We start from the raw sequence: 8,708 nt of genomic DNA, 5'->3' as shown, positions 1-8,708 counted from the left end.
GCCAGAGTTCAGAGACACCTGGTGGGGCTGGGAGTAGGGCGTGCACTCATACCCTCCGACAATCTTGTCATCCTCCGTGGCAACTGAAAACAAACACACATCGGCAACAAGTTAGTTAAAAGACATCTCTTTGAAAGCAGAATGTTCTTTTTGTGCAGCAAACCCCAAAGTGGGTACTCATGATGGTTAAAAATCAATCAGCTGCTCTCTAATTCTAGACTAAGTTCTTGGATAAAGGCCAACAGACTGAAGAAAGAAGCGCAATCTGCTCGATAAAAACTTCACACTCACAAGCCGCTCCAATGAGCAGAAGAAAGACCAGAGACCTCATGGTTTGCTGTGTGATCCTGTTGATGATAGAACTTCACCTGGAGCCGTGGTTTATATCCACAGTCAGGAGAGCTGCCCTGCTCTTTGGCCATCCTTATTGGTCAGCGTGGGGCCAATCTCTGTAGCGGGATATTGGGGTTAGGTGATTCATTATCAGAAATGCATTAAAAAAAAGAAAAAAAAGAAAAGGTCAGCAAATTTGGAAAGCATGGGCGAAAGTGTAAATATAGATTATATTGGTTCCTGTGTTATGTATTTATTTATTTATTCCACTAAAAGTAAAATCAAGGCTAATCTGTAATACCTAGTTAGTTGAAACCTGTTTTTTTGGTTGGGCTATCACTGTTTTTTAATGTTGACAAATTAAAGTATTTGTGTGAAATTAAACTAAATTACCAGAAGCTTCTTAATGCCACACAACTTTCATAAAATTAACAATCACGGTTAAATTCAGTGTTTGATTAATATTAGGGGTGGCTTTTATCTTGACTAGTAGGATGACAGAGAGGTTGAACATTTCATTATTCTTTTTATGAAATCTCCTGATTAAGATTCAAGTATGTGCAGTTCTGAGGTTAAGGGCAGACACTGTGCTGAAATACAGTGATGGTCGTACAGTTTTTATACTTTTGATTACCCAATTGCATTTCAGAGATAAGTGTTGTTTTTTAATCCACTTCATTTATCAGATTACAGGTTACTCAGCAGAAACATGGTTTAGATGCTAAATAAATGATCTAGCTCTAAAATATGATCTATTGCTAGTATATGGAATTCGACTCAGCACCACTGAACTCATCGCTATATAAAAACATCCATAATTAAACCACAAGTCTGTGAGGGGACAACTTTTCACAATGAGCAGTTCTATTACTACCTACTTAAAGATTTGAATGCAGGATTTTCAGCAAATATTTAATACCGCTACTTTTATTTTTTGTAAAGCTTTGAATCCACTGCCGTTTCTTTTGTCAGATTGCAAAGGTACACAAACCTCCTCTATATTTAGATGTTTGATCACAGTATGTTACAGCTGTGTGTTTCTCAGCATCTGTTTTCAGATATGAGGAGTGAAGCTGCCTTGAAAATAAAAAAGATAATCTTTGTAATATGTATTTTTTTAAAGGCGCTTTCAACTAAATTGGTAGAAGGTAGTAATCAGATCTTTCACTTAAGTAAAAGTAGCAATACCACAAATAAAGAGTTCTGCATTTAAAATTCTACTTGAGTAAAAGCACAAAAGTATAACCAGGAAAACTGTAAACTTGAAGTATCAAAAGTAAAAGGTACTCATTATGCAAAATGGCCTATTCTAGAGTATTAAAGAGAGCCGCTAACTCCCGAAATAAGATACTTAAATTTTGTATGCACAAGTTACCAAGCATTTAATCTTTAATAACAAATCATAATGTATACATTCATTTTGTATGTAAAATTAAAGTCAATAGTATCCATACCTGTCAAATAAATGTAATAAAGTAAAATGTACAATATTTGTCTTTGAAATGTAGAGGAGTAGGAGTATAAAGTAGCATAAATGTAAAATACTCAAAGTAGGCCTACACATATATGAACATTGTGTACACAGAGATAGGTAGAAAAGTTATTGGCACAGACTTGTGCCATCAGCGCAATACAATGTGAATGAATACTGGAAATCAGAGGCAAGGCAACAATAAAAAGTAAACATAGAAAAATTAGAAATGCCTAATAAAGATGTTTTGGAAAGTGACTTAAAAGATTATATGGACTCACCCAGGAAGAGGTCCTAAGGCAAATCGTTCCATAGAGCAGATATGATAAAGTTAATTAGTTTGGTTAGTTAGTTTAATTTGTTAGTTTGCGTAACGGCCGCGAGTGTTTGTTCAAATCAACAATGGGAGATGTGATAGACGGATGGTTCATCCAATCACCTGCCAACTATTTTTTTGTAAAGTGCCAGCCCTTTCCCAAAAAGTTTCCAACGACTCAGAAGGTTCTGTGAAACAAACCATCCGGAGTGTCGGGTTACTAAAGAAATACCCTAAAACTAATGACTTGTATCCTTGGCCCATTGCACCAGAGTTATTGAAAGTATGTTTACAATTTAGAGATATCTTGCTAACAGACAAACACATGGAAAACGCAACCTCTTTATTTCTCATTTTGAAAGGTATTTGTTTTCTGCTGCTTCCCCCGCGACCGATACCGAATAAGAGGACGAAGATAGATGAATTAGTTTGTTTTCTCAGTCAATATTGGGCACATAAAGCCTAATAAAAGCTGGAACAATTTTTACTGGTGGTCTTACATTTATAAGGTTATACTGCGATCTATATTTCTTTAAATGCTGATACAAGAGATGGTGAAGTGATGGTAATTTATAAATAAAATAAGTTTTTATAGAAATACTTTTTGGATACCTGTGTCCTTAATAGCAACTCATGACCAACGGGTAAAATAAGAAAAAATATACATACTGTACATCCATGTCACTTATTTTTCTTTTATCTTTTTTTAATTTCCCCATTAAGAACAAATTATTTTCTTTGCACCCTGCTGAAAACCTCTATAGAATGTCATCTATGTTTGTTACATTAGTTAGACAATTTAAAATAGATAGGGAGTAATAATTTCACAAAAGAATCAATTCATTTCAAACATTTTATTTCAACTCCAGCAAGAAAAGTACATTAATGTGTCTGATGTGCAGGTTAAATGGTGCAGTGAATAGCTGCTGGCCATATATATATATATATATATATATATATATATATATATATATATATATATACACCACACTATATTATACAGTTTGTTGCAATGTAACATTACATGTTTAAGGAGGGCATAGTTATATTTTTAGTTGATGTAAGGAAGTGATACCTTGGCGTAACCATCAGGGTGGTTATAGCACATCCATAGCCCCAGGACACAACACCCTGCAGCTCACCGTTGCACACGACGGGGCCACTGGAGTCACCCTGAGAGAGAGAATATTATACTCATAATGTGAACCTTTGCGATAATGTAAGTAATTTTTTTAAGAAATACAATTTTTTATTTTATTTTTTTAAATGGTCAAATTTGAAAATGTAGCGATAGAAAAATCAGAGATACACGCCTGGCAGGAGTCTTTGCCTCCTTCCGGGTCTCCGGCACAGAACATGGTGTGGCCGATCATGCCGGGATAGGAATTGTTAGAGTCCTCAGAGCCACAGGCTGCACATACTGGTTGAGGATGGCGGGCTTGCTCAACTTGATCAGCATAATGTCATTGTCGATGTTGTAGGAGCTGTATTTGAGGTGGGGGATTACTTTGGAGGAACTGATGAACTGCTCGCTTCCCTTTGAGACCCTGATGTTGTGCTCTCCAATTTGCACCTCCACACGGCTAAAAACAATTGAAAAACACGGTATAAGTGAGAAAACACAAAAAAAGATAATCTTTTCAAATCAGTTCATCAGCATGCCCCTCAGGTAAGAAAATAAAGTAAATTAGACCTATAACCCTGGAAAACATGAACGATATGCTTATGACTTGTAGCAGTGAGCAGCAGACACAACCCAGTTCTCGTTGACCAGGGAGCCACCACAGAAGTGGTAGCCAGAGTTCAGAGACACCTGGTGGGGCTGGGAGTAGGGCGTGCACTCATACTCTCCGACGATCTTGTCGTCCTCCGTGGCAACTGAAAACAAACAAAAGAGTTTTAGTTGCTGCAGTATAGATAATATATAAACGTGCAACATGCATGAAAAGCAACCTGCTCTAAAAAGTACTTATCCACTCACACGCTGCTCCATGAGCAGAACAAAGACCAGGGACCTTGCGGCTGCATGTGTGATCTTGACAGTGCACCTGAATCCATGTTTATAACACACACACACACACACACACACACACACCACACACACACACACACACACACACACCACACACACACACACACACCCAACACACACACACACACACCACAACCACACACACACACACCACACACCACCACACACACACACACAACACACACACACACACACACCACACACACACCACAGCTGCTTGATTGGTCCAATAGTGCTAATCAAAATAAAAACTTGATAGTTGGTACTGACCACCAGATAGGTTGGCTCATTTCAGATAGTGAGGGACTCAATATGGCTGAAACGCTGGATTATTCACAGAATACCTTCACTCAAGGTTGACTGGCTAATCAGTACAGAGATCGCCCAGATGTATCTAAGTGCATTAAACTTACTTACAACAGCCTAACTGGCACCATTGAGCGTATATTTTTATATGAATTAATCCATTTAGAGACTTCATTTTCAGAATAATGACAATACGGGAAAAATGATAAAGTAGTCCAAGGCATTTTTGTAATTGCTGTTTGACATACAGTATGTGATTGCTTTCTGACAATTTACGGTCATAACTATGCTTCTACATAAATGACACACAAACCATTTAAAAATGGTATCATTTAACTAGCTAAAGCAGAGATACAGAGAGAATTGTACTTTACTACATACTAATTTGAAAAAGAAAATGCAGGCATTAGCACTCCAAAATCAATCAATCCAAGTCATATGAACATTGCTACATTGAATTTAAAATGCTTTTAAATGCACTACTTATATTTTAAATTACTTGTTAAAAAGATTCAGAAATACTTTTCAACCATGCGTTTGAGAACAGACCCCAAGAATCTTTTCCAGATCCTGATTGGTCAAAATAACCTTGTGGTGTGTTGTCAGCAGGGAACAGGAGAACCGTTCCATATAAACCAGGACTCCAGTAAAGTGCTCTCATCGACAGGATCCACACAGACCATGAGGTCTCTGGCTTCATTCTTGCTCATCGGAGCTGCTTGTAAGCACGTCTTCCTGCTTGTGTTCTGATCCAAATTAAAAATGTATGTTTGTTGCTGACTATTTGGCCTCCTGTGTTTCAGTTGCTACGAGGATGACAAGATTGTCGAGGTGATGAGTGCACGCCCTACCTCCAGCCCATCAGGTGTCCTCGAACTCTGGCTACCACTCTGTGTGTGTTCCCTGGTCAACGAGAACGGGGTTGTGTCTGCTGCTCACTGCTACAATCGTAGTCACATGTCAAATTATAAAGACAAGAACCATCTGCCTTAACAGGCATCATGAAACTCAGCTGCCATTCATCCTCTGTTTTCACAGCCGTGTGGAGGTGCGTATGGGAGAGCACAACATCAGGCACTGAGGGAAACGAGCAGTTCATCAGCTCCTCCAAAGTTTCCCCACCCCAAATACAACTCCTACACCATCGACAATGACATTATGCTGATCAAGTTGAGCAAGCCTGCCATCCTCAACCAGTTATGTGCAGCCGGGCTCTGCCCACCAGCTGTGCCCCCGCTGGCACCTGTGCAAAGTCTCCGGCTGGGCAACACCATAGCTCCAGTGAGTAACTACATTTTACCCTAGCAAGAGAAACAATGTTTCAGGGCAACATTTTTGTTTTCATTTGTGTATCTTAACCTTTTTCCACTCATACTTGGTTTTACACATTGAAGCTGCTGACGGTACAAGCTGCAGTCCTAACATCCCCTTCTGTCTAAGAGCGCTGTGATAACTCCTACCCTGGCATGATCACTCAGTCCATGTTCTGCCTGGATACCTGGAGGAGGCAAGGACTCTTGCCAGGTATGTAACAAGAGGACCTCAGCAGTCCTTATCATAGACCATGGCATCTTAGTTGCAAATCCAGAATTGTTTTACATGTACGTTATCATTCTCTCTCTCTCTCTCATCTCTCACATCTCAGGGTGACTCCGGTGGCCCTGTGTTGCAACGGTGAGTTGCAGTGTGGTGTCCTGGGGCTATGGATGGCTGAGAAGACCCCCCGGGTCTACGCCAAGGTAAACCGAAATATCACTTTATATCCTATAGTCGTTTTGAAATTGAACTTTCATGCCCTTAGACCTAACCCTTGTTCTGTCCCACTCACAGGTCGGCCTCTTCAATGTTGGCTGGAGACCACCAGGGCCACCTATTAAGTCTGATCCTGCGATCACCATGCTCACTTCATCCTCAATCCACTTCAGTATTGTTTTGAATAATGTGCAGCCATTTTTCATCTGAGTCAATAAGTCTCACATCTTGCTTCAAGTGATATTCTCTCAATTTGTGTTTTCTTACACCATGGATACTTTAAACAAACTGATTGTTCCAAAAAGGTGTTAACCTTTACTGCTCTTTAGTATCAAGGTAATAACTTCTTCTGTACTTGTCAAGCAACAACTTCTCATTCTGTTTTACCAACCATCATTAATATAGCCTATTAAACAAATTCCACTGGCCTTGGTAGTGTGGCTAATAATCTATTATACTGAATTCTTAATCACTACTTGCTTTTATCCTTTTAAACGTCCATTAAAAGGCCCAATACTGACAGCTTTTGATTAAAATGGTTACTGCAGTCCAAATTCAAAATACTGGAGAGTTGTTTCCCCCGGCCTCTTCTCCCAAGCGTTGGAGATCACGGGGGGAGACCACGGGAGTTGCCAGGTTGCAAATATTGAACCCAACGACACACAATATCAATGTTAGCTAGATGCTAGTCTTACATTGCCAGACATTACTTCACAACACAGTGGAGTTGATAGATCCTGCTATGTTTACGGTTATAAAAGCCAGTCCTCTCGCGGAGCTCTGTACCCGACTGAGAGCCACCTTTTAACGGCTAAACGTAACAACAACCGTTATAAAAACCGTGACCTTGCAGAGCTTTGTGCCCTACCGACATGTCGCTGCAACAGCTGATAAAAAGACTGCTAGCTCGCAGTTATTTGTACCCAGGGCACATATTTTTGCTTCTACTACTTTCCAGACCCCGTTATACAGCGTGTCTATACACTGTATTACACATTATGGTTGCATGCCTTTTTGTAACAAAGTGGGAATCATACTGTCCAGCATATCATTACCTTGAAACTGGCAATGGTAAAGTTAGCCACAACAATATTCCCTAACATAACATTTCATACATTGCAGAGCAACCTGGAGAGAGCATAGGCTGTGTCCCAAGCCAAAAATTCAGACTATACGTTGTTTTGCCAAAGTTAAATTTCATGTCTCCATTATCTGAGTTTCTGCAGGTTTTACAAAGTCAAATTTAAGACTTGTTAAGATCTTTTATAAATGAATTTTTAAGACCTTTATCACAACATCAACTAAGCCCTAAATTCAGTTTTTTCAAGCCAATTATTGCTAAACTTGCACGTCCCCATACATGAATAATAAAAGACTTGCACTAAGAACACAAAAGCTTATTAGCTGCAATATTAGTTGCATGTTGGGCTCATTTGTAGTTGTAATATAGCAAAATTATATTTGGGCTATGCCCGCACGATTCGGTGAAAAATATAAATCACGATTTTTTTTGCTTAGAACTGATATTGTGATTTTCTGCCACAATTTTTTTGACCATGACAAAGCAAAACGGCAGTACCAAACCAAGGTTATTATAGTTTAGCATTTTTCTTTAGTTTAGTTTTTATTTTTTGAAAATGTTTAGTTTTAGTTTAGTTTTTATTAGTATTAGTCTTTTTTGTAATATGAGTTATTAGTCGGAGGATTCGAAGAGGTCAGAAAAAGTATTGTGTAATAACTCAACAAAATCATATACATTTTAGAAATATGTATTCAACAATAACACCAGTACAAACAATGCACATATGATGATGATGAGCACAGATAAGTAATATGATATATTAGATATGTAAACAGTCAACACAAGACGCCGCAGTAAGTGCAGAATGTGTTCGACGTGTTCCAGGTAAAAACTTAGTCAACAGACTAAAGGAGATCGCCATCAACATGTGTTTTGAACTTTTTGAACCACCTTCCACTGCAAGGCACTTGCAATTATCTGACACAGTCATAATCAAATAGGACTCTGCCGCTTTCTTCCGACTTTGGGGACCGCCATGAGGCCAGGCAAGGGCCACGGACTGTTTGTTGTGTTCAATTTTACATGGAATTTTATTCAATCTGTTAAAAACTCACAGAAGAAAGTAGTAGTGTTTGTGGTGTATTTGGCTTGTAAAATTAAATGAGAACAAAAGTCATTAAAAAAAGAAAAATCAAATTAATTTAAAAATTTAATTGTGAACCGGGTGAATCAAGATCGTGATTTTATAACAATTAATTGTGCATGCTTAATTTGGACTAGTGAAAGAAAGAACTACAACACCATTGAATAATACACACTCCAAGCTGCTTGATTGGCCCAATAATGCTAATCAAAATAAAAACTTGATAGTTAGGTAGTGACCACCAGATTAGGTTGGTTCCTTTCAGATAAGTGGAGGACTCACAGGTCTGCGATCCAATAATTTTCAACCCAATATGGCTGAAACAGCTGGATT

General features: G+C 38.6%; 3 pseudogenes; 1 reads left to right on the top strand and 2 right to left on the bottom strand.

Moving 5' to 3' along the window:
• LOC116691303 (trypsin-1-like) overlaps window positions 1-398 on the bottom strand; it is a 1,579-nt pseudogene extending 1,181 nt beyond the window's left edge.
• Window positions 399-3,171: 2,773 nt separating this feature from the next.
• Window positions 3,172-4,209, bottom strand: LOC116690823 (trypsin-1-like; annotated as a pseudogene).
• A 780-nt stretch (window positions 4,210-4,989) lies between these two features.
• On the top strand, window positions 4,990-6,394 carry LOC116690822 (trypsin-2-like; annotated as a pseudogene).
• Window positions 6,395-8,708: the final 2,314 nt, after the last annotated feature.

Source organism: Etheostoma spectabile, chromosome 6, assembly GCF_008692095.1.
Source record: "Etheostoma spectabile isolate EspeVRDwgs_2016 chromosome 6, UIUC_Espe_1.0, whole genome shotgun sequence".
Lineage (NCBI taxonomy): Eukaryota > Metazoa > Chordata > Actinopteri > Perciformes > Percidae > Etheostoma > Etheostoma spectabile.
The sequence above is the reverse complement of the archived record's forward strand: the minus strand, read 5'-3'. Positions and strand labels throughout refer to the sequence as shown.